The sequence below is a fragment of the Aotus nancymaae genome, unplaced genomic scaffold (assembly GCF_030222135.1).
Source record: "Aotus nancymaae isolate 86718 unplaced genomic scaffold, 86718_ANA_hifiasm-v0.15.2.pri h1tg000079l, whole genome shotgun sequence".
Lineage (NCBI taxonomy): Eukaryota > Metazoa > Chordata > Mammalia > Primates > Aotidae > Aotus > Aotus nancymaae.
In genome coordinates, this window is record NW_026988494.1 from 9,842,083 (window position 1) to 9,867,683 (window position 25,601).

At 40.7% G+C, this 25,601-nt stretch overlaps 1 long non-coding RNA gene across 1 annotated transcript in view; it reads left to right on the forward strand.

Annotated features, from left to right (window-relative positions):
* Window positions 1–25,601, forward strand: part of LOC135271457 (uncharacterized) — a 213,206-nt gene that overhangs the window by 8,277 nt on the left and 179,328 nt on the right. The window contains exon 2 of the long non-coding RNA XR_010339601.1: window positions 23,733–23,867. This is a non-coding gene — a long non-coding RNA (uncharacterized LOC135271457). The remainder of the gene's footprint in view (window positions 1–23,732; window positions 23,868–25,601) is intronic.

Here is a 25,601-nt window from a genome sequence, read left to right on the forward strand (position 1 = left end):
ATCATAGCTCACTGTGCAGCCTTGAACTCTTAGGCTCAAGTGATCCTCCTACCTCAGCCTCCCAAGTCGCTCAGTGGCACACCACCTTTTTTTTTTTTTTTTTTTTTTAAAAAAAAAGATATAAGGGCTCACTATATTCCAAGGCTGGTCTCAAACTTATGACCACAAGTGATCTTCCTGCCTCATCTTCCTAAAGTGCTGGGATTACAGGTGTGAGCCACTGCACCCAACCTGTTTATCTTTTTAATAAATAAGAAAAGGTCCTCAAATCTTATTTCTTTTATACATTTGAACCCCCACTGTTGGGGAAGGGGTATTTAATCTTATCGTCCTTTTATTTATGAGATGGTAGGAGCTAGATCTTTTACACAATGGATTTCTCTATTACCACCACCTCCACCACCTTGCTTATACTCTAGGCTCTTTCACTTTGTCTAGCTAAGCGTGGTACTCAACAATGTTCCAGTATGTGTCACTACTCATCATTTCCAGAGGCTTAGACTTCTCTCATCCCATATTTCCCACTGCACCTCCCTAAAGATAACTTTGAGTAGGAATAATTACAGGTATCACAAAGGCTTGGTTAGCTTTTACTGCATAAAGACAGGAAAGAATTGGTTCCATCTTCACTTTCCTGCTGTGCTCTCCATCCCTCAGAGTTCCTGGGTCTGGTTCAGTGCTCAAAAAGAAAGTATGTACATGTGCGACCTAATATCATGTGAGACCAACATGGCTCTGTCTTCTGGTATACCGGAACTTATCAGACTGGCCTAAACTACTGCGTTATGAAAAATGGGTTCTCTCTATAGCGGCAGAATTTGATCTCTTTCTTCAAAGTGTTTTGCCGAAATATATGCTAAGTTACAGTACATATGATCCCAATTGTAGAGAGTTGCTACAATGGAACTTTTTTCCTCTGGCAAGAGATGCTATCCTTTCGAAAATTCAGAGTTCAATAAGGGACATAAAGATAAATTTTTACACTCCCTCCACCTGTAGGTACTATTCTGCATCTACCTCTGTATATGAGACCTCAAGATGACTTGGTCTTCTGATTTGGGTGCTGGGGCTTATAATCAGTCTATGATAGAGGTCCTATAACATGGAGTCCAATACAAGCAGGTGTTGATGTTTAGCTAAAAAGTAGAAGGGGGACTACAGGTCAGTTGTTAGCTAAATTCTTGACTGATTTGTGGCCAGGCCACACAGGTTATTACATATTTTGAATATAAGCCCTTGCTATGGGTCCTCACATGTAGAGGGTTGCAAATACACACTAGGTCTACTATATTGAAGCTTTCATGCAATCACATCTTCAGCAACAGTAGTTCTATCATTTTGTACAACACTGAAAACATCAGAGACATCTCATAAAAACTAATCAGCCAGTAAGGTGCAGTGTATATTCATGAAGTACTGTCACTGATTACCCAGACCTCATTATAAATGGTGATTGGTATTAATGGTGTGGCAAGTATTGGTGGAGTTGCTCTCGGCTTGCTCAAGCCCCTGTGCTACTGGAAACAGAATGCAGCATAGTTGGTTGCATTCTGTCAGCAGGGTACTCAAATCATATAAATTCCCTTGAGAGAGCTCCAAGCCAACCCAAGGGTACTTAAGATGAAGATCTAATGAATACTCCAGATAGGTATCTATATAGAGGGTCATCTCGGTTCCTAACTTGAGCTGAATATTTGAACATCAGATAGAGCAGTGCCATTTGGATTTATATCTGGCAGCTAGAGCAGTGCAATTTGGATTTATATCTCAAGTGTACTTAGTTCATGAAGGGGTCTGTTCTATTCTCACAGAGCGTTGTATGGGATTCTCTTTCTTGTTTTGTTTTGTTTTTTTTTTTCTAAGAAAAAATGCAGGGAAACAAAATGGATAAAAGGTACTAACGTGGGTAATTATCTTTACAATTCTTGCCAATGTAGTACTATCAAATCCTTTTTATCATCTTTCTTTTGGGCCCCTGAGAAACAAATCTTGGGAAATTTTAACTTATTGAAAATCTATAGACTTCAGCCAACACTTTCTAAAGAGCAAGAGCATCATTATGGCTTTTTCCAAGCACAAAAAGAGGTCCTTAACTTTAATTACACCAAGATTTTATAGATTTGGCTGGCTTAATATCTTAAGCCTTGATTAACATTGGAGAGCTTATAATCATCACTATTCAGACTTCAAGAGTTAGAGGAGACCTGAAGAAAACACCTACCAAGGGGAACAATTATTAGAGGAAGGAGGAGCTCTAGAGTGACAGAGACATGATTAAGATAGGAGCCTAGTGGTTCTTGATAGATTTTGAGAATAGGTGCTTATTAGTCATATGAATTCAAAGCAAGTATAAATAATCAGAAAGTAAGAGTTTACTAAAAGAACACCTTTCAGAGGTACACTGCAATAATATAATAAGAATGACATTAATAGCATCAATTTATCAAGAACATACTACAATGCTTCTCAAAGTGACCCTCACAAAGGTAGCTTATGAGTCCCCCAAAATCTCCTTTAGAGCCTACCATCTTCAGTTTGTCTGACTTGAAAACCTGGGTTCTTCCTACTTATTTCCTATTTTACTTTTCCTGAGGACACTTGGCTTCTAGATTGCCAGGGATATTCAGGTATTACTGAATCAGCTTCAGAGATGCTTTTCCTACTATGTTATTTATGATTAAGTATCATGGGTGATATGGTTTGTTGTGTCCCTACCCAAATCTCACCTTGTAATAATTGTAATAATCCCCACATGTCAAGGGTGGGGCCAAGTGGAGCTAATTGAATCATGGCAGGGGCGGTTTCCCCCATACTGTTCTCATGGTAGTGAATAAGTCTCACAAGATCTGTTAGTTTCATAAGTGAGAATTCCCCTGCGCACGCTCTCTTGCCTGTCACCATGTAAGACATGACTTTGCTCCTCATTTGCCTTCTGCCATGATTGTGAGGTCTCCCCAGCCATGTGGAACTGTGAGTAAATTAAAGCTCTTTTCTTTATAAATCAATCAGTTTCTAGCATGTCTTTATTAGCAGCATGAAAACAGACTAATACCAATGGGAAACAGATAAATGTGTGTTTAGTGAGACACATGTCTCACTAAAGCTGGACCTGGAAGGATGTTAATACTGAACTGAAGGTTTAGGAAACTCCTGTTTCCATGTCATCATAGACCCTCAAAACTCCAGACCTGCAGGAGTCATTTTACACATGTGATTTTTAGAAAAGAATAATTATCTTAAAGAACACGTGCTTACTAGGCTGAGTTAGAAGAGTTACTTTAGGCCATGTGAATATGTAATTATCATGATTTATTTGTCAAGTACTGAACAGAGGTGAATTTCCTACATTTTTATTGAAATTGAGAAGTTAATTAGTATGACTATTAAGCAAAACCCAGAGAGCATTATATATGGAATATTTCCTTATAATTCTAAAACTGATTTCAAAACCTATTAGGCTTGAAATTTTATTCAATAGTTCCCAAACATTTTTCCCTTCAGTTAATAGATCTCTGCACTTATCTTCATCTCTAAAAATTCTAGGTATATTTAAAAGGTTTACAGAAGTTCTTGCTGGACATAGAAAATTAAGTTCATTTTTGTGAAAGTCTGCTGTAATGTCCTTTGAAATTGAAAAGTATGATTTGCCTTATGATATTACTTGGTCTTTATGTAGCCCTTCATGTTGCCAAAGTACTATATAATCAGTAGTTCCTCTGAGCTATTCTTATGTTACTCATTAAAATATGCTTTTGATATAATATGTGATTTACCTGTGTTATACCTTTCAATATGTTTCAATGGATGAAGGAAATAAGATGGGCCCTTGTAATATTGTGTGTTGGGGTCCCCAGGACTACTCCCAGGTTTAATGAATCACTAGGGGGCTTTCAGGATTCCATATCTAGTGATATAACTGTGATTTATTGCAGCAAAGGGATACAAACCAAATCAGCAAAGGGCAAAGACACATGGGATGAGGTCTAGGGGAAACCATGTGCAAGCTTCCAAGATTCCAAGATCAGCTGAAGGCTTGACTAGAACAAAAGATTGACCTCCCCTGAGCAAGAAGGAATTTGGCCAGCAGACAGCTTATTGATTTGAACTGCAGCATTGGCTCTGCCTGGGTCTCCAGCCTGCTAGCTCACCTGCTGGCCCCCCTTTGGACTTGCTAGCTCTGTAATCACATGAGCTAATTCCTTAAAATAAATAAATACACACACACACACACCCTAGTGACTCTGCTTCTCTGGAGGACCCTGAAGCACAAACCATATTATTTGTACAAACAGTTTAGACACAGCAAGTTACTCTAACCAGTGAATGGTGGGAACATGACCGCCCAATGGGTTCATTTTGCCCACTGCCCAGATAGAGCTAATTTATCAAGACAGGGCAATTGCAATAAAGAAAGAGTTTAATTCATGTGGAGCCAGCTGAATGGGAGACTGGAGTTTTATTATTACTCAAATCAGCCTCCTAGAAAATTCAGAGGATAGGTTTTTTCAAGGATTGTGTGGCAGGCAAGGGAATGGGTACCGCTGCTTGGTTGGGGATACAGTCATAGGGGTGTGGAAAATGGTCCTTTGCACATTAAGTTCACTTCTGAATGGAGCCCACAGGACCAGTTGGTGGTCACGGTGGAGCCATCAGTTGTCAGAAATGCAAAACTCTGAAAAGTCATCTCAAAAGGCCAATCTCAGGTTCTACAATTGTGATATTATCTGCAGGAGTAATTGGGGAAGTTGCAAATTTTGTGACCCCTGGAATAATGACTGATTATTGCTGTATGTCTACACCTTAGCAGAATTCAGCTCCTCTCATCCTCCTAACCTGGTGGTCTTTCATTAGGTTTACAAAGGTGGTTTCATTTTGGGGAAGGACCATAATTATTTAAACAGTAAACTAAATTTCTCCTTAAGTTAGTTTGGCCCAAGCCCAGAAATGACTAAGGGCAGTTTGGAGGTTAAAGGCAACAGAGGGGTTAGTTAGTTGGTTAGATCAGATCTTTTTCACTGTCATAATTTTCTCACTGATAATTTTTCAATGGTGGTTTCAGGAACACTCCTGAAACCTAAATTCCCAGATGCCTGTCAAGGGCCACCCTTGCAAGCAAGTCCTTCCAGGACAAAAGTATAGACCTGCTGCATTAACTTCTTTCTCTGTATACTCCTGTCAATGAAGAGTCAAACTCTGGAAAAATATTTTAAGAGATTTATTCTGAGCCAAATCTGAATGTCCATAGGCTGTGACACAGCCCACAGAAGGTCCTGAGAACATGTGCCCAAGGCAGTCAGGGCGCGGCTTGGTTTTATACATTTTAGAGAAGCATGAGACATCAATCAAATACATGTAAGAAATAAATTGGTTTGTGGTTTGGTCCAGAAAGGCAGGACAACTCAAAGCGGGAGTCGGGGGTGGGGGGGGATCTTCCAGGCTATAGGCGAATTTAAACATTTTCTGGTTGACAATTGGTTGAGTTTATCTAAAGACCTGGTATTGATAGAAAGGGAATGTTCAGTCTAAGATAAAGATTGTGGAGACCAAAATTCCTTTGAAGTCTTATAGTGGCTGCCCTTAGAGATAAGAGATGACAAATGTTTTCAATCAGATCTTAGTTATCTCTTTAGGGTTGGGAGGGTCTGGAAGAAAAAGATCTAGCTTGTTAATAAATTTTTGGCCAGGTACAGTGGCTCGTACCTGTAATCCTAGCACTTTGGGAGGCCAAGTCAGGTGGATCACAAGGTCAAGAGATCGAGCCTATCCTGGCCAACATGGTAAAACCCAGTTTCTACTAAAAATACAAAAATTAGCCGAGCATGTTGGTGTGTGCCTGTACTGTAGTCCCAGCTACTTGGGAGACTGAGGCAGGAGAGTCGCTTGAACCCAGAAGTGGAGGTTGCAGTGAGCCAAGATCACGCCACTGCACTCCAACTTGGTGACAGAGCGAGACTCCATCTCAAAATAAAATAAAATAAAATAAAATTAAATTAAATTAAATTAAAAAATAAAAAATAAATTATTTACAGATGCAAATTCCACAGCTCCCCCACCCAACCTCCTCACAGATAATAGCTTTACAGAGCCATTCCAAAATAATGGCAAAGAAACATGTTTTGGGGTAAAATATTTTTATTTTCTTCTTTGTCTCATAATGTTATGCCGGAGTCCGGTTGGAAAATAAGTCATGATATATAGGGTTAAATAAAACCCATCTGATGAGAATTTATGATTTGTAGGGCATGACTTTCCAGACTCCTTAGATAGGATTTGGGCAAGATAAAAAAGTCAGAGTTTAGCCCTCACTCCCATCTCATATACTTTATATAGAAAGAGAGAAAGAAAATGAGAGAGGAGATTTTCTTATCTCTGCTGAATTCTTGTGTATGTATGCCTTGTTCATAAACGACAGTGAATTGCTTGTGTTCACAGGGATGGAGGAGCATTATTAATACATAAAAGACTTGCTGGTAAACTGAGCTCTTTTCTCACTTTGTATTAGTCACAAAGGAAGAACTTCTAACAGAAAAGGCAATCAGGTTTTATTCACTGACTAGGGAACCAAGGAGGGAGACTCTGGCTCTCAATGCCCCTTTTTGCTGAACTGCAGAAGGCATGGGTTTTTTTAAGGACTAGGTTCAGGGTGAGAGAGGCATGTTTGCCTGTGCCAGGCAGGACTCCAGACACACTGGCTGTATTCAAACGTGTCTTCATACAACACATATACACAAAAGAGTGGAGATTTTCTTTTGGAGAGAGAATTTTAGCATTATAATTATACATTAATGATTTGAAGGCAACTTGGGGCAGCTTTTCCTGTTTGCTCTGGTTTGTGGGATCTTATCTCCCTCTGGTACTTGGTCAGGGGTCAAGAAGTTCTGGTGCCATGCCGGGCCATCTAGTTTCTTTAAGTAATGATGCCTAGAAATAAAGGGACTAATGAAAAATGTAAGAAAAAGAACTTTTCCAGTTAATTAATCAGCACTGTCCTGGTAACAAAATCACAAACAAGCTAAAGCTATTTCCTATACTGTTTTCCTTGTTACCACTAGTATTTCCAGTCTATCTTTTGCTTTTTTGTATTTTGAGGTTTTTTTTTAACACAGGATCTTCTTCTATCACCCAGACTGGAGTGCAGTAGCGCCATCACAGCTCACTGTAGCCTCAAACTTTCGGACTCAAGCAATTCTCCCACCTCAGCCTCCCAAGTAGCTGGGATTACAGGTGTGCGCCACCACACCTGGCTAATTGTTTTTATTTTGTTGAAAGAAGGTCTTGCTGTGTTGCCCCAGCTGGTCTTAAACTCATGGCCTCAAGTGATCCTACTGCCTCAGCCTCCCAAAGTGTTGTGATTACAGGCATGAGCCACCATGCCCAGCCTCTAGTCCATCTTAACATCAGACTACATCACTAAAGTAAAGAAGTGAGTGTCAAAAGATGTTGATCCAACTTTGGAGTCCTTAGATCTGTGCTGCTATGCAGTTTCTGTCCTGTGATATTTCATTAGATAGCATAACTTTGAATTTCACAGGAAATTCCATGCATGAATGTGTCCTGAGATATGAAATACGATAAGAACTAGCACCTGAGCACTTGTCAGAATGAAGATTCATTGACAGCAGTCTTCCCAGGGCTTGCTTCTCTCCTGCAAGTCATCAGCAAGGAAGATGCTCCTGGGATAGAAAGATGGAAACTTTCCAGACATTACCAGTCTTTGCAGAATCTGCACTTGTTTGTTCAACTTGTCTAGATATAGAGACAGGCTTGGATGAGCATAGGGAAAACACATGACTTTCATTTCTTTTCTCATTATTTTGACAGTGTCTAACCTAGCCTCCCTGCACCTTCCCTTCTGCTTTTTCAATTTATTTCACATATCACTGTAAGAATTCTTCCATAAACATGTGTCTAGTCATATTGTCTCACTTCAACCCCACCAATTCTCTATGGTCTGCTGAATACATTCTCAGGTCCTTGGCACTGTATTGAAAGAACTTCATGGTGTGGCTTCAATATTTCCTCCCAGCCACATTTCTAACCACTTATCAATTAAGGGAAAGTCTGTTGTTCCCTTTTTGCCCCAAATCTAAGATCCATCAGATTCTAAAGTTCTGTGGGCTCTATAAATACATATCAGGAAGTAATGCATTCTATTCAAGTAAATTTTTATTGAAATATACACACCAAAAAAAGCACACAAATTGTAGCTATATAGCTGAGTTTTCAAAATGAACATACCTGTGTGACTCATACCCTGATTAAAAATGAACAATTACCAGCACCCCATAAATATCTTCATACTCCCTTCGACTCCTTCCCTGCGCCCCTGACTCTCACCACTAGTGATGTGTTTTCTTGTTTTTGAACTTAACATAAATTAAATCAGCTGGATGCAGTGGCCCCTACCTGTAGTGCCAGCTACTCCTGGAGGCTGAGGCAAGAGGATCACTTGAGCCCAGGAGTTCAAGACCAACCTGAACCACATAGTGAGACCGTATCTCTAAATGGATGAATGAATGAATAGATGGATGGATGGAATCCATCATACAACACATACTCTTGCATCTGGCTTCTTTTGCTAAACATAATGTTTGTGATGTTTACCTGTGTTAACGTATGTAACAATAGTTGGTTTATTCTTTTTTTGTTGTTGTTTTGTTTTGAGATGGAGTTTTGCTCTTGTTGCCCAGGCTGGAGTGCAATGGTGTGATCTCAGCGTGCTGCAACCTCCGCCTCCTGGGTTCAAGCGATTCTCCTTCCTTAGCCTCCCAAGTAGCTGGGATTACAAGCGTGCACCACCATGCCTGGATAATTTTGTATTTTTAGTAGAGATGGGGTTTCTCCATGTTGGTCATGCTGGTTCGAGCTCTCAACCTCAGGTGATCCACCCTCAGCCTCCCAAAGTGCTGGGGTTACAGGTGTGAGCCACTGTGCCTGGCGGTTTTTTCCTATTGCTGTACTGTATTCCATTTTTTAAATCTGTTTTATTTTGTTGGGCTTTGAATTGTTTTCATTGTTTTGCATAATGCTGCCATAAACATTCTTCTACGTTTGTTTTGGTAAATAAATGTATGCATTACTGTTGGATATATACCTAGGAGTAAAACTGCTGGGTCACAGAGTGTGCATCTCATTCACTTTGGTAGATGCTGCAAAACAGTTTCTAAGTGGTTATGCCCATTACATTCCCAGCAGCAGGTAACGAGTGTTCCACTTCCTTCACATCCTCACCATCACTTGGCCAGGCACAGTGACTCATGCCTATAATCCCAGCACTTTGGGAGGCCGAGGGGGCAGATCACCTGAGGTTAGAAGTTCGAGACCAGCTTGGCCAATATGGCAAAACTCCGTCTCTACTAAAAAATAATAATAATATTAAATTAGCTGGGCATAATGGTGTGCTCCTGTAATCCCAGCTACTGGGAGCCTGAGGCAGGAGAATCACATGAACCCGGGGTGTGGTGCAGAGGTTGCAGTGAGCTGAGATAGCACCACTGCACTCCAGCCCCCTGCGAGTTGATGAGACTCTGTCTCAAAACAAAACAAACAAACAAAAAATCCTCACCAACACTTGGAAGTGTAGGACTATTTCATATTAGCCATTTTGATGGATGTGGAGTGACAGTTCAATATGGTTTTAATTTGTGTTCCTTGGTGACTACTGATTTTGAGCACCTTTTAATGTATTTATTGTTCATTTTTGATTTTTTCTTTTGTGAAGGGCTTATTCAAGTCTTTCACCCATTTTCCCCCCGAGAATTATGTACCTGCCCTATATATAAGACATTTTATATATGTACACACACCTGCACACATGCGCACATGTATATTTCTTCCATCCTGTGTCTTGCTTTTTCTCTCTCAATGTTTTTGGATGGGCACAAGTTCTTTTTTTTTTTTTTTTTTTTGAGACAGAGTTTCGCTCTTGTTACCCAGGCTGGAGTGCAATGGCGCGATCTCGACTCACCGCAACCTCCGCCTCCTGGGTTCAGGCAATTCTCCTGACTCAGCCTCCTGAGTAGCTGGGATTACAGGCACACGCCACCATGCCCAGCTAATTTTTTGTATTTTTAGTAGAGACGGGGTTTCACCATGTTGACCAGGATGGTCTCGATCTCTTGACCTCGTGATCCGCCCACTTTGGCCTCCCAAAGTGCTGGGAACAAGTTCTTAATTTTAATGAAATTCAGTATGTCAAGTTTTTCTTAAGCCTTTTGTGCTCTGTTGAGAAATCTGCTTGCCCCATGATTAAGAAAATTTTCTCCCATCTTCGAATTACTGTTTTACCTTTTACATTTAGTCAGAAGTTTTTTAGAACTAACTTTTTTACATGGTTTGAGGTAGAAATCATAACGTGGTTTTTCCATGTGAATGATTGACCCAATTAATTTTAAAAATCCATCCTTTCCCCCATTCACTACAGTGTTACTGTTGTCATAAATCAAGTAACTGCATTTGTTGTGGATCTATTTCTGGATTCTGTATTTTGTACCCTCAATCTATTCATCCTTATGGCAATATCACAATACCTTAATTATTATAGTTTTATAGCAAGTCTTGATATTGAGTAGTGTAAGTCCTCCAGCTTTGTTCTTCAAGGTTAGCTTGGCTATTCCATATTCTTTGTATTTAATATAAACTTTAGAATCAGTTTGTCAAATTTTCACAAAAATAAACTGAGATTTTGATTGGCATTTCATTTAAACTATGCATCTATTTGTAGGAGAATTTACATTTTTATAATGTCAAATTTTGAAATTGGTACACAAGTTTTTTATTTGGGCCTTTTTAATTTTTGTAAAAATGCTTCATTGTTTTACTGGTCTTAGATAATAAAGTGTTTAGGATTTCAGCATCTGTGCTCCTGAGAGATGTTGTACTGAAATTTTCCTTTGTTGTAATACCATTTTTGGGTTTGGCTAGTAAGGCTATGCTGGCTTCATAAAACAAGTTGGAAAGCATTTCTGCTTTTATATTCTATGAAGAGTTTGTGAAGAGTGTAGTTTGAATGAATTCACTGATGAAGCCATCTAGCTCTGGTAGTTTCTTTGTGAGAGAATTTTAAATTACACATTCCATTTATTTACCATATATATGATTGAAAAGTTGTAACTTATTTTTCTGCCAGTTTATCGAATTGTATTTTCCTTTTTTTTTTTGAGATGGAGTCTTGCTCTGTCACCCAGGCTGGAGTGCAATGGCATGATCTCAGCTCAATGCAACCTCCACCTCCCAGGTTCAAGCGATTCTCCTGCCTCAGCCTCCCAAGTAACTGGAATTGCAAGCGTGCGCCACCACACCCAGCTACTTACACCTGTCTAATTTTTGTATTTTTAGTAGAGACAAGCTTGCACCATATTGGTCAGCCTGGGAACTCCTGACCTCAGGTGATCTACCCTCCTCGGCCTCCTAAATTGCTGCCATTATAGGTGTGAGCCACTGCGCCCGGCACTGAGTTCTATTTTCTATGAATGTATACATTTTGTCTAAATTATCAAATTTGTTGACCTAAAGTTGTTCATAATCTCTTCCTACCAGCTTTTTATTATCTACCCTAATCTAAAGTCATGTCTCTTTTCCAGTACTTGTGATTTCTGTCTTCTCTTTTTCTTATCAGTTGTGCTAAACATCTATAACTTTGGAATGTCTTTTCAAATAACTTTTGACTTTGTTGATGTACTTTATTGTATATTTTGTATTTTATTAATCATTCTTCTTTGTATTTTTTTTCTGTTATTTGAACTTAATTTGTTGTGGTTTTAAAAACTGCTTGATGTGGATGCCAGTAAGACATGTATTGAACATACTCTCTTTATAGTACTGATAGGTTGTATCATTTCATTCACCTTTTTTCCCCATTATCCTCTGTGTGACCAAAAGCATGTATTTTCAAATGAGGGCCCTTTACTAAACTAGGGATATAGATTGTTAATATGAAAATCTTATTTTTTAAGGGGGCAGCTCCTATAGTGTAGAGCTGTGGCCATAATTGTAATTAAGCATGTAGCAATTCAAAACATTGCCCAAGGGTCTGATTTCCGAGGATTAAGTATTACACACACAAGTTATTATATGGTAGGAAGTGACTTAGCACCAAGGATAATTGAGCACTGTGGCTGTGGCCTTGGGTAATGCCACTTTTCATCTCCTTTTGATATTAATCTATTAGGAGTACTGTATTAGTTTCCCAGGGCTGCTATAACAAAGTACCATAAACTAGGTGGCTTAGAAAAACAGAAATGTAGCCAGGTGCAGTGGCTCACACATGTAATCCCAGTACTTTGAGGCCAGGGCAGTGTGATCACTTGAGGATAGGAGTTCGAGATCAGCCTGGCCAACATGGCGAAACCCTGCCTCTACTCAAAGTACAAAACTTAGCTGGGCATGGTGGCATGCAACTGTAATTCCAGCTACTTGGGAGGCTGAGGCAGGAGAATCACTTGAACCCAGGAGGTGGAGGATGCAGGGAGCTAAGATCGTGCCACTGCACTCCAGCCTCAGCAACAGAGTGAGACTCCATCTTAAAAAAAAAAAAAAAAGAAAGAAGAAAAACAGAAATGTATTATATCACAGTTCTGGAGGTTAGAAGTGTGAAGTTAAGGCAGCAGCAGAGCCATACTCTCCCTGAATCCTATAAGGGAATGGTGCTTCCTTCCCTTCTTTTTAGCTTCTGATAGTTGGCTGTCAATATTTGGTATCCCTTGGCTTGAACATGCATCACCAGAATCTTCTGTCTTCATATATCCATCTTTCTTCTTTGCACGTCTGTCGCTGTGTTCAAATTTCCTCTTTTTTTTCTTTTTTTGAGACTGAGTCTTGCTCGGTCGCCCAGGCTGAGTGCAGTGGTGCGATCTTGGCTCACTGCAGCCTCTGCCTCCAAGTTCAAGTGATTATCTGGCTTCAGCCTCCAGAGTAGCTGGGATTACAGGTGCATACCACCACACCCGGCTAATTTTTTTGTATTTTTAGTAGAGATGGGGTTTCACTATGTTGGCCAGGCTGGTCTCAAACTTCCAGCCTTCAGTGATCCACCTTCCTCGGCCTCCCAAAGTGCTGGGATGACAGGCATGAGCCATGGAGCCTGGCCAAATTTCCTCTTTTTATGAGGACATCTGCCATATTGGATTAAGGCCTACCATGATGATCTCATTTTAACTTGATTACATCAGCAAAGACCCTATTTCCAAATTAGGTCACATTCTGAGGTACTAGGGGTTAGGATTCCAACACATCTATGGGGAAATACAATTCAACTCATAACAAGGACAATTTCAACATCTGTTAAGAAGGCTTCACAGGGCTGGGCATGTTGCTTCACGCCTGTAATCCCAGCACTTTGAGAGGCCAAGATGGGTGGATCATTTGAGATCAGGAGTTCGAGATCAGCCTGGGCAACATGGTGAAACCCTATCTTTACTAAAAAATACAAAAATTAGCTGGGCGTGGTGGCGGGCATCTGTAATCTCAGCTACCTGGGAGGCTGAGGCAGGAGAATCTCTGGAACCCGGGAGGTGGAGGTTGCAGCAAGCCGAGATCGCATCACTGCACTCCAGCTTGGGTGATAGAGCAAGACTATCTCAAAGAAAAAAACAAAAAAAGAAAGAAAAGAAAAGTTATGTTTTAGAAAATGGTCAGATGCTAATGCCTGTGCTTCCAGAATACACTGAGGCTTCTCTCTGGTACGTCTTATGATTCAGAAATTTAATACCTACTCTGCCTCTGTAATGCTGTTGGTTTTCTGTGATGTTTCTTTCTAAATTGCATTTTAGCAGTCTCACCCGCTAGGCAGTATCAATAGATTTTTAAGATCAGAAAGCAGAAGGGCAAATGAACTACTAAGTATAGCTACATTTCTGGGTCAATTAAATCCAAATTGACATCTCTAGTGCTTCTGTAATGCAGTAATGATGATGGTCTACCTCATAGGGATGTTGTGAGGAATAACAAATTGATTGTAAAGCACTCTGAAAATAGAAAAGACCCAATAAAAGCTTGTAATTATTAATGGTAATCATTTGCAACTGACCTAGAAATTACTGTTAAGTTACAGTACACATATTGTAATCCATTATTTTCTTGTAATTTTGGACTTCTAGCTCCAAGCTCTGTGGAGAGATTTTATGCTGCTACGCTGCAGCCCCCAACAGCCTTCTCAAGAGAAATGTGAAAGCAACACTATCCTGTGTCTCTTGCCTCTAAAGTTTTCTTTTTCTTCTTTATAGTTGAGATTGGAGATAATTCTTTTATTTATTTATTTTTGAGACAGGGTCTTGCTCTGTTGCCCATGCTGGAGTGCAAGGGCTCAATCATAGCTCACTGCAGCCTCAAACTCCTGGGCTCAAGCAATCTTCCTGCCTCAGCCTTCCAAGTAGCTGGGACCTCAGGCACACACTACCATGCCCAGCTAATTTTTTTATTTTTAATTTTTTTTGTAGAGGTAGTGGTCTTGCCATGTTGCCCAGGCTGTGAATTCCTGATATTCATTCATACCAACTGTTTTTTACTGAGCATGCCAGGCACAGGCCTGGACTGTGGGGACACAAAGATGAAAAAGAAAGGCAGATGTGGTACCTATTCTCTTGAAGTTAATAGTCTAATCAGGGCCAGGCGTGGTGGCTCTTGCCTGTCATACCAGCACTTTGGGAGGCCGAGGCGGGTAGATCACCAGAGGTCGGGAGTTTGTGACCAGCTGGGCCAACATGGTGAAACCCTGTCTCTACTAAAAATACAAAACTTAGCTGGGCATGGTGTCCGGTGCCTGTAATCCCAGCTACTCAGAAGGCTAAGGCAGGAGAATCGCTTGAACCTGGGAGGTGGAGGTTGCAGTGAGCCAAGATCATGCCACTGTATTCTTGCCTGGGCAACCCCATCTCAAAACAAACAAACAAACAAACAAATAAACAAATCTAATCAGACATAAGATAAAATAATCAGGTAATTGTAAAACTAATGTACTAAATATGCTGAGATGGGAAATGTAGAAGAAATGAGGAAAGGGCAAATAACCCCACCCTGGGAGCAGGAGTGTGTGCCAGGGACTGGGTTGATTGGGAGTCAAGGTGAAACAGCATGCCTCTCTCCCTTCAGAAACATTCTGCTCCTGTCCATCACACTTTCCTAAAGAACCGTGCTTAGAGAAAAATTACTCTCCCATCTTACTTCTTCAGGTGATGGTCGCCTAAGGTGCTTTTTGCTTTCTTTCTTTAAAATCTGAATGGGAGAAGTAGGTCTTTTACTGGACCAAAAAGAACTTGCCTTATCTGCTCAGCTATACAGGGGTTAGGATTAATAAGCTGGTGTGCAATAAGCTGTTGGGTTTCTGGTTCTGCCAGACCTCGGCATTCTCTGTGAAGAATATGGAAGCCCTTCTGCAGCTTCCACTGGATTTTATGATGAATAATGACTGAATTAGGGGAATATCCTAGACAGAATTTTGGATTATTCATCCTGGTGACCTAGATGCCTCTGTATCCTGGGAACCCCAGTCTCTCCATCTTCTGTGGTCTGGGTGATTAAGGTCCTAATTACTTCTCCAGTCCCACAGAGGCAGGATGTATTCCTTATTCCTCTTGTGCTTCCAAGAACTGGATTTTCCATTTTGCATCTCAGCCTTTCTTCGTGATGGAAGAGTCTGTCAGTCCACATCTGCTGGTGAATGGGTCCCTAGTCATAAGCTCTTTCCTGACAACTTCCATTCCACAGCTGGGCGCTCAGCTGTGGCTTTTTCTGTCTCTTCCTGACACATAATTCTGGATTCTAGACATGTTTCAGATGTTTAAATCTGGCCCATTTTCTCCTTCCTTTCCTTCCTGTCTTCAGCAAATATTTATCAAGCCCCTCTGATCTCAGCACTGGGCTTGACTGTGGCAACACAAAGGTTTAAACTAACAGTCAGACTTCCCTTCACAGCTTTCTCTAGAATCACCAAATATTGGCCGGATCCTTGGAAGGACTCATGCAGTTTCTCAGCCTCTTAGGGTGAAATGCATTTAAAATAAGGTCGGATAAGGTCAGAATTTAAAGCTATCATTTCAAAAAGTGACTGCTTCCTGGGCACTGACCACAGCAGCTGCCTGCTGGCTCTGACCAGTTTGGGTCTCTCTGTTCTGAATTTTGACTAATTCAGCTTCCTTTCAGCTTCACTCAGCTCTTGTCTCTATGCTATGAGCACAGCCTGACTCAGTGAATGGCTATTCTTTCTGTTCAGCACATCCTGTAATTGTTTCTGGACTTTGTAATAGGCTTTGGTTGTAACCATAAATATTTTTCCAGGGTTTAGTTTCCCCAAGGTCCCAATGGGAAGTACTTTATTCTGTCATTTCTTGGATTTGACCTGTTGGGTCAAAGCTTGAAGAGTTTAATCAAATATGTGGATCCCTATACATAAATACTATTCTTACTGCCTGGACCCCAAAGCTGCTTTACCTCCTAGACCCATCCTCATGCTCCCACCAGAGCAAGGTTTTAGCAGAGAGGGGAGGACATAGTGATCACTCCCCTAAGAGTTGCATGAAATCATGGAAGGGATGTGTCCTGAGCTATTGAGCTATCGCTGTGAAATCTGGCTCTGCCAGTTATCAGGTGAACTTCAGATTCTACTCTGTTAATTGAGGGAGATATAATTTATTTCAGTAGTTTGTTGTAAATATTTAAAAATATGGTAAACAGGCTGGGCACAGTGGCTCATGCCTGTAATCTCAGCACTTTGGGAGGCCAACGGAGGTGGATCACTTGAGGTCAGGAGTTTGAGACCAGCCTGGCCAACATGATGAAACCCAGTCTTTACTAAAGATACAAAAAATTAGCTGGGCATGGTGATGGGCACCTGTAATCCCAGACACTTGGGAGGCTGACGTAGGAGAATCACTTAAACCCAGGAGGTGGAGGTTGGAGTGAGCTGAGATCACGCCCTTGCACTCCAGCCTGGGTGATAGAGCAAGACTCTGTCTCAAAAAGAAGAAGAAAATGTAAATATAAGGCATCTAGCACAAAGTCTGGTAAATATAGTAGGTGCTCAAAAATGTAGTTTCCTTCATCATGTTTAGAGTTGCCGCTTCCAATGTATGGCATCAACATAATCTCTCAAATCTCCATAAGGTTCATATTTTGTTTATTTCAGATTGCACCTTATTATCATCATTAAATACATTTTTGAACTAGATGTGGGGACAGGAAAAGAAACAGCAGGTTGAAATCAACAAAGATTAAAAACTCAAGGGAAGAGTGCGCATTATTTCTTTAATTTCATATGACTCAGAATAATGGCACGTCATAATCCCCAGCAAATAGCAGAAGGCTCTGTCTCCTTACATGTGTAATTCAGAAATCAACTTGTAGACCTCTAGATCCAGGTCGGCAATGTCTCTCTCACTGCCTGATTTCCTTCCTTCCCTTCTCTCCCTCCCTCCCTCCCTCTCTCCCTCCCTTCCTTCCTTCCTCCTTCCCTCCCTCCCTCCATCCCTCCCTCCCTTCCTCCCTTTCTCCTTTCCTCCCTTCCTCCCTTCCTACCTTCCGTTCCCTTTTGGACAGAATCTCGCTCTGTCTTGCCTAGGCTGGAGCGCAATGGCACGATCTTGGCTCACTGCAACTTCCGCCTCCCAGGTTCAAGTGATTCTCCTGCCTCAGCCTCCCGAGTAGCTAGGACTACAGGCATGCACCACCATCCTCAGCTAATTTTTGTATTTTTAGTAGAGACAGGGTTTTACCATGTTGGCCAAGATGGTCTCCATCTCTTGACCCTGTGATTCGCCTGCCTAAACCTCCCAAAGTGTTGGGATTCCAGGCGTGAGCCACTGTGTCCAGCCTCACTGCCTAGTTTCTAACAGGATTTGAAGAGAATCAAGGTTTTTATTGATTATTATTATTTTTTTAAAGTGACTGCTACAGGAAGCTTGTAAGGCCATACTTTAGTACAATTATGAGACTAGATTCCAGAGCTGCTAACCTGGCAGTCCTGTGACCTCCCCAAGGACAGATTAATTTAAAGTAGGTAAAGAAGAACAACAATTATTACCTTTTGTAGGACCTAGGAGTGCTTGTTAGGAACAAAATGTGCAATCGAATGCTAATAATGATTCTGCAGTCTGAGCATTTCTGAATAGTTTAAATATACAAATTGCTTTTGGTTGATGTAACTCTGTTTCTTGTGATATTTGCTCCTCTAGGGAAGCGTAAAAGAAAAATGAAAGTCTTTCTTAGGTCTGCTGTTCAGGGAAAAATGGCATTGCTCTCATAGAATAAGAAATAAGGTAGGAAAGGGGGATGGCCCTATCACAATTATTTATATCGATTTTTCCATTTGTATTAGAGATAACATTGCTGTTAATCAGAGACATTACAATGGCTAGTTTCAAAATATAAGTCTTTAGGTGATGTAGCAGAGATATGGTGAGTTCCTTATGAATTGATACCAAAGGAAGATATAGCCCTAATTCCTCAATTGTTCTAGACAGAGCCAGGATTCTGTGCTGCTTTTATATACTTAAAGGTTAAGTAGTATGACATTTCTTAGAAAGGCAGGTGATGAAATATGGTAATAAACCAACAATAATACTCTGAATTTGTGAAATATCTTTCTTTTTTTCTTTTCATTTTTTTGAGATAGTCTCACACTGTCACCCAGGCTGGAGTACAGTCATGAGATTTTGGTTCACTACCACCTCTGTCTCCTAGGTTCAAGCAATTCCCCTGCCTCAGTCTCCTGAGTAGCTGGGATTACAGGTGCCCACCACCAAGTCCGGCTAATTTTTTTTATTTTCCGTAGAGACAGGGTTTCACTATGTTGGCCAGGCTGGTCTCAAACTCCTGACCTCTCTGCCTTGGCCTCCCAAAGTGCTGGGATTACAGGCGTGAGCCACCACACTCCCCCTCCCTTCAACATCTTTCTTTTAAATAGTTTAAGAGACTTTCATGTGTTTTCTTTCCCTTAAGAAAACTGGAAGCTGGGCACTGTGGCTCACTCCTGTAACCCCAGCACTTTGGGAGGCCAAGGCAGGCAGATCACCTGAAGTCAGGAGTTTGAGACCAGCCTGGCCAACATGGCGAAAGCCCATCTCTACTAAAAATACAAAAATAAGTTGGGCATGGTAGCAGGCACCAGTAGTCCCAGCTATTTGGGAGGCTGAGGCAGGAGAATTGCTTGAACCCAGGAGGCAGAGGTTTCAAGGTTGCAGTGAGCCGAGATGGCACCACTGCACTCCAGCGTGGGTGACAGAGCAAAATTCTGTCTCAAAAAAAAAAAAAAAGAAAGAAAGAAAACTGGAAACTGGGCACATGGTGGCTCACTCCTGTAATCCCAGCACTTTGGGAGGCTGAGACAGGAGGATCACTTGAGCCTAGGAGTTCGAGACTAGCCTGGGCAACATAGTGAGACCTTGTCTCTACAAAAAAGTTAAAAAAAAAAAAAATAGCCAGGTACGGTGGCACAAGCCTATAGTCCCAACTACTCATGAAGCTGAGGTGGGAGGACCATCTGAGCCTGAGAAGCCTAGGCAACAGAGTGAGAACTTGTATCAAAAAAAAAAAGGAAACTAGAAATATTTTCCCTATATGCCTTTATGTGTTAGAATAAAAATTGTGTGGGCTTTATTGATTCCTGAATTATGGGTTTATACACTCTAAGGTACCCATGTCCTGCTCCTTTAACAACAGCCCTGTTGAATGATTAACCATGGATCTGGAATCTGAAACAGAGGGTTTTTAGTAAATTCCCAGCCATCGTGTTGCTTCCAGTGGATTTAGGCAAGTACTTTCACCTCTCTGTGCTTTCATTTGTCTCTCTAGGAAATGGGGGTAAATATAGAAAAGCTATTTAATTGCTTGGCTAGCATTGTTACCCATGCAATTTGGCATTCAGGACCCAGGAGTACCACATAAGCCTCCTCTGTGGCTGGGAGGGCAGTTGATGGTGAGAGAATGCAAAAGCTGCTGGTGGATACCCCCACTGAGGATCTGCTCTCCTTACGATCCCTACCTGCACATAGGACGCCCAGCTTTCTCCACCTGCCTCTAACCTGAGATCTGGCCTTCTCAGTGAGTAGAGATCTGGCCGCCTCAGTGGCTTTGGTGGAAACAGCCACTGCAGCAGCCTCCTTGTAAATGCCCATTGAATTCCTGTGTCCTATGCAGGGGCCCACATGACTCATTGGGATGGTTGCTTTTGCGTCAACATCTTTCACACACCAACATTTGTGGCCATTTCTGATACGGTTTCAAATTCAGAGCCACAGCCAATCACTCATAAGATTGTGATGGATCTGTTTTTCCACCAAGCACCTCTTTTCTTCATTCTCTTGTCTCATTATTTATTCCTTTGAAAGTAACACTTCAAGAAAATGCTCATCTCAAAAGGAAATCAATGAGCAGACCTAATAAGTTCATAATTTTACACACAAAATGTTACTCAACTGTGTACCGTTTTGAAAGCCAGAACTTTATATTTGCATATGGTTAAAAAAAAATCAGACATACTGAATAAAATCTTTCCTATTTCAACTCCTTTTACCTTTTAGAATAACAAAACAGAAGATTTTCAGATGAAATGAAATTTCCAATGCTGCTAAGAATGAATACCACCAGCTCACATTTGAAATATTGTGAGTTTTCTACTCTAGGAATATCCATTCCTCTGTTCACACTCACATTTTAGGCTCTAACTTTTATGGTATTGCACCATGGTATTACAGGTCTAATCCTTACCACTAAACTGTAGTCCTAAACCAGTTCAGCAAGTTGCAGGGACTCAACCAAGGTGGATTTGCTGATGAACAGCCTACTTTTATCTCTCTAAGAATGTGAAGCTAGCATACTTGCCTTTAGGTTTCTGCCAGCCTTTTATTTGAGAAATTCAAACAGAGATCTCCTCAGTTGACAGTGTATACATTAGGGAGACTTCTAAACATCATCTAAAAAGACAAGACTGCCAAGAGATAGTAAACAGCATTCAATAAATAGAACCTGTTTGGGTGAATGCCTTCTGGTAGTGTATGTTTTGTTGCAGTATTTGGAAGTTTTCCTAGTTGGTTAATAATTGATGAGCTATCTGAGCATATTGAGGGACAAACACACAACTTTAAGTGGAAAAATTTCTATTGTCCTTATTCACCTGTCATTAGCCTTGAGTCATAGTATTCTGATTATGTCCTTCAAAAGTAATCCCAGAGCCTAGGAAGGTATTAGAAGATGGTTTTAGGCAGGGCGCGGTTGCTTATGCCTGTAATTCCAGCACTTTGGGAGGCTGAGGCGGGCGAATCACCTGAGGCTGGGACTTCTAGACCAACCTGCCAAATATGGTAAAACCCCGTCTCTACTAAAAATACAAAACATTAGCTAGGAGTGGTGGCAGACACCTGTAATCCCAGCTACCTGGGAGACTGAGGCAGGAGAATCACTTGAACCTAGGAGGCAGAAGTTGCAGTGAGCCAAGATTGTGTCATTATACTCCAGCCTGGGCACAACAGAGTGAGATTCTGTCTAAAAAAAAAAATAGTTTTAGTATCTTGATAGATTCCACACACTCTTCAAGGAACTCCGTAGGGTTAACAATATCAGATATTTTTAAATTACTTAAAAAGGAGTCAGTGGGAATATTTCTAGAAAAAATTACTTATAAAGTCTTATATAAGACAGACAAGCCAGAGGGTGAATGACTTGGCTTTTGTTTTCTTACCATATTTGGGGCTTTTCCTAGTGTTGTTCTGGAATGTTCAGCCCAGATTTCTCCCTGTTGTGGGATGGGGATGGCCATGGCTGGGGAAACAGCAGATCCTCCCTTTGTTCTATGTGACAGGGCTTTAGCTGCATGAACTGACAAGTTCAGGGGTACCCAATAAACATGTAAGGGGAAAGCCTCATGCAGAACCACGAGGAGAAAATCAGGAGAGGCAGGTTTTAATTAATCAACAAAGTAATCAGATTACGGTTCCAGTTGGCTTGCAAGGTACATAGCATAAAACAATATAGAAAATATGTAAGAAGAAGAAGAATAGTGGGTGAACTAGAAGAGAAATGAAGGGAAGGATTAAGATAAAACCAGGAGTAAGATTGGTGTGAAAACACAGCTACAAAACCCAGGACACCCAAAGAGGGCAGTGTGATCAGTTACACTGAAGACCAGAACAAGTGGAACATGTGGCTATCCTCCATCTTCCACCCAGAGAGAAATTCCTCTTACATTTTTTTTTAATCTGGAATATCTGCAACAACATATCTACATCAAACACAGTGATCAGATTTTCTGTGGCTATTCCAGATGATTCTTTCAACTTAGGTAGAAGAGAGATCACATCTCTAGAGTCAAATAGATATAATAAAGGTTTCTTTCTGAGACTCATGACAATCTAGTTTCTTGTTCTTCTCTCCTGCTTGTCTCTTTAATTCCCTACATAGGAAGGAGGACCAGGAAAAGGAAATGCATATTCATTTTTACTCACTGTAGGTTAAGTGCTGGGCTAGATTTTCATGTGTTATTTCACTTAGTACTCATAAACCTATGAGGGAGGTGCTATTTTTCCCTTTTTATAGATGAGGAATGAGTCTGCAAAGGTTAATCTATTTCCCGAGTGCTGATATGTGTCAGAACAGGGTTTGGACAGGCAACTGACTTAGATGGTAAATCAAATATAGTTATAATTTGTTTTTTTTTTTACTTTTTATTTATTTATTTATTTTTATTGCCACGCCTCCCACCGCCCAAGCTGCCGAGACCCACAGCGGGGTCAGTGGGAGAACCTGCTATAATTTCTGTTTAAATCAATCAGCAAGATCTTTCTAAGTGTCTATCATGTGTCCAGCCCTGGAGATGTTCTATAACTCCCTCAAGCTCCCCTATTTCCTAACTCCTAGCGTGGAGAAAAAGGGTATGGAAAAATACCTGTGGATAAAAGCAGAGTAAAAAGGATTTGATTTTTTTGGTAACATTTCAGTGATGTTTCATTTTTCTATCTTATTTTTTTTCCCTGATCATTCTCCTTTAAGTAAAATATATTGGTTAGGATATTAAAAATGAGCAGAAAACCATTTTTTTCCCCAGATGCTCTTTATCTAAGCAAGGCGTAGCTAGCTAGAGGTAATTTCAATCCATTTTGGGGGAAAAGACTGCCCTCCTTGGCATGTTTTTATCCATAATACCATCAGGCTGTAGATGAATCCAGGACACATTTTCTTCATTGCATTATATGTGAGGGAAACAGAGTCAAAGTCATCTTAACTTTGTAATGAATAGCTTTTTGTCAGAGTGAATATCTGGCTCATGGGAGGTTAAAGGAGAAACAGGACTAAAATGCTTTAATAGTCCAGAGACTTGCACAGTGAAATGAATTTATTGCTTTTAGCAGAATCCCTGGTGGACCGCACATAATGAAACTTGCTATCGGATAAGGCTGCCTGGGTGAGGAGATGGGCTGGCAGGCGGGAGCAGCATACTGAATACAGGGCTGTCAGGAAACCTAAGGTGACCCTCACACCTGCAGCAGCGGTGGCAGGCTTTTCCCCTGCCTGGGTGAACAGATATACAGAATAAATGTGCGAAAGTTCCTAAGAGATGAGTGAAGAAGGGTCACAGGCCTATCAGTGATGCTGCTTGAGACCATCTATTTTCAGATATGAAAACAGACCATGAAGATATGAGGCAGACAGGACATGAATGGAAAACCAACAGCCTGGCTGTACTTGGATGAGCTAGAAAATGAATCATACCAGTTTGCTTTCTGAAAGGATTATTTTTTTTTTAACAGCCCCAGAGGCCCAGGTGAGATATCTGGATGTTAAATAATGAAGTAAATTAATTTGGCATTTCTGACCTCCATCCAGAAGGCTACTCATTGGTTGGAAGAAAATAGAGAGGAGGACAAACAACTTCTTTGGAAGAAGTAAGGAGCTAATGCTTTTTTTTGGGGGGTGCTGTATGTAAGAAAATAATTGTTTTAGGGAGGGGCTTTTAGTTTTGCCAATGAATAAAAGGATAAAACATTCCTACAGCTTCTAAGATGGAGAGAAACCCAAGAGAAGCACATATAGGAGAGAAATGGAAACATCTATGTAGACATAACACCAATAAATATCAACTGACTGTCCCCTCATCCCTAAGAGGCATATCTTGAAGCTTCCATTTCATTATTCACCCTATTTATGTGTCAGTAATATTAAATCATTTCATTAGCTTATCTTATGTTCCACTGGTTTGGATGGTACCCAACAATAAAGACAATTACTGGAGGAAGTAGAAATGGTGCAACCACTTTGGAAAATAGTTTGACATTTTCTCCTAATATTGAACTTTGATATACCCTAATAACTAGAATTTCCACTCCTAAATATAGACCCAAGATAAATTCTTGCCCATATATTGTAGGGGATAGGTATGAGATCATCCATAGTACTAAAACCTGGATACAAATGCCTGTCACTTAAGACGAAAATCAAATGATGAATTCAACTAATTGAATATTACATAGCAGTCAAATGAACCACAGCAATTTTGTAATGGTATGGATAAATTTCTGCAATATAATATTAAGTGAAAAAAATACATATCAAAATAAAATATATCTTTTTTTTTTGAGACAGGGTCTTACTCTTTTACCCAGATTGGAGTGCAGTGGCATGATCTCGGCTCACTGCAGCCTTGAACTCAGGGACTCAAGTGATCCTCCCACCTAAGCCCCTGAGTAGCTGGGACTATAGGCATGCACCACTATGCCTGTCTAATCTTCACTTTTTTTTTTAATGGAGATAGGGTTTCACCGTGTTGCCCAGGCTGGTCTAGAACTTCTGAGCTCAAGCAACCCACCCACCTCAGCCTCCCAAAGTGCTGGTATCACAGACATGAGCCACTGCACCTGGAGAAATATACATTTTTATAAAATTAAAAACAACTAAGGATATGTACTTTCATTTTATTTTATTTTATTATTATTATTTTTTTGAGACGGAGTTTCGCTCTCATTACCCAGGCTGGAGTGCAATGGAGCGATCTCAGCTTACCACAACCTCCGCCTCCTGGGTTCAAGCAATTCTCCTGCCTCAGCCTCCTGAGTAGCTGGGATTACAGGTGCGCGCCACCATGCCTAGCTAATTTTTTGTATTTTTAGTAGAGACGAAGTTTCACCATGTTGACCAAGATGGTCTCGATCTCTTGACCTCGTGATCCACCCACCTCGGCCTCCCAAAGTGCTAAGATTACAGGCTTGAGCCACCGCGCCCAGCCGGATATGTACTTTTAAAGGACTACATACATATGGAAAGAACATCTATATTCCTACACACACTTATATATAAAAGCATGGGAATGATGACCAGACAATTCAGGATGATGGAAGAAGATGCCAAGGAGACCATGTGATTGGATGTAGGTTGTCAAGGTGGTGGCTTTTATTTTAGGTGTGGGTTTGCAGGCAATTAATATAAATGACCAAATAATAAATAAAAAGAAGTCAGCCATTCATGGGCCATTGATGAGAGGATATCTGAGGATTATTACTATGAATCTAGTTTTGGGCACTTGAGATCTAAAGTAGAGGGAAAAATAAGAAAAGAATAAATTGTGTTGACTTTAGAACACTTCATTTAATACTTGATGTTTAACAGGATTTCGTGGCCATGAT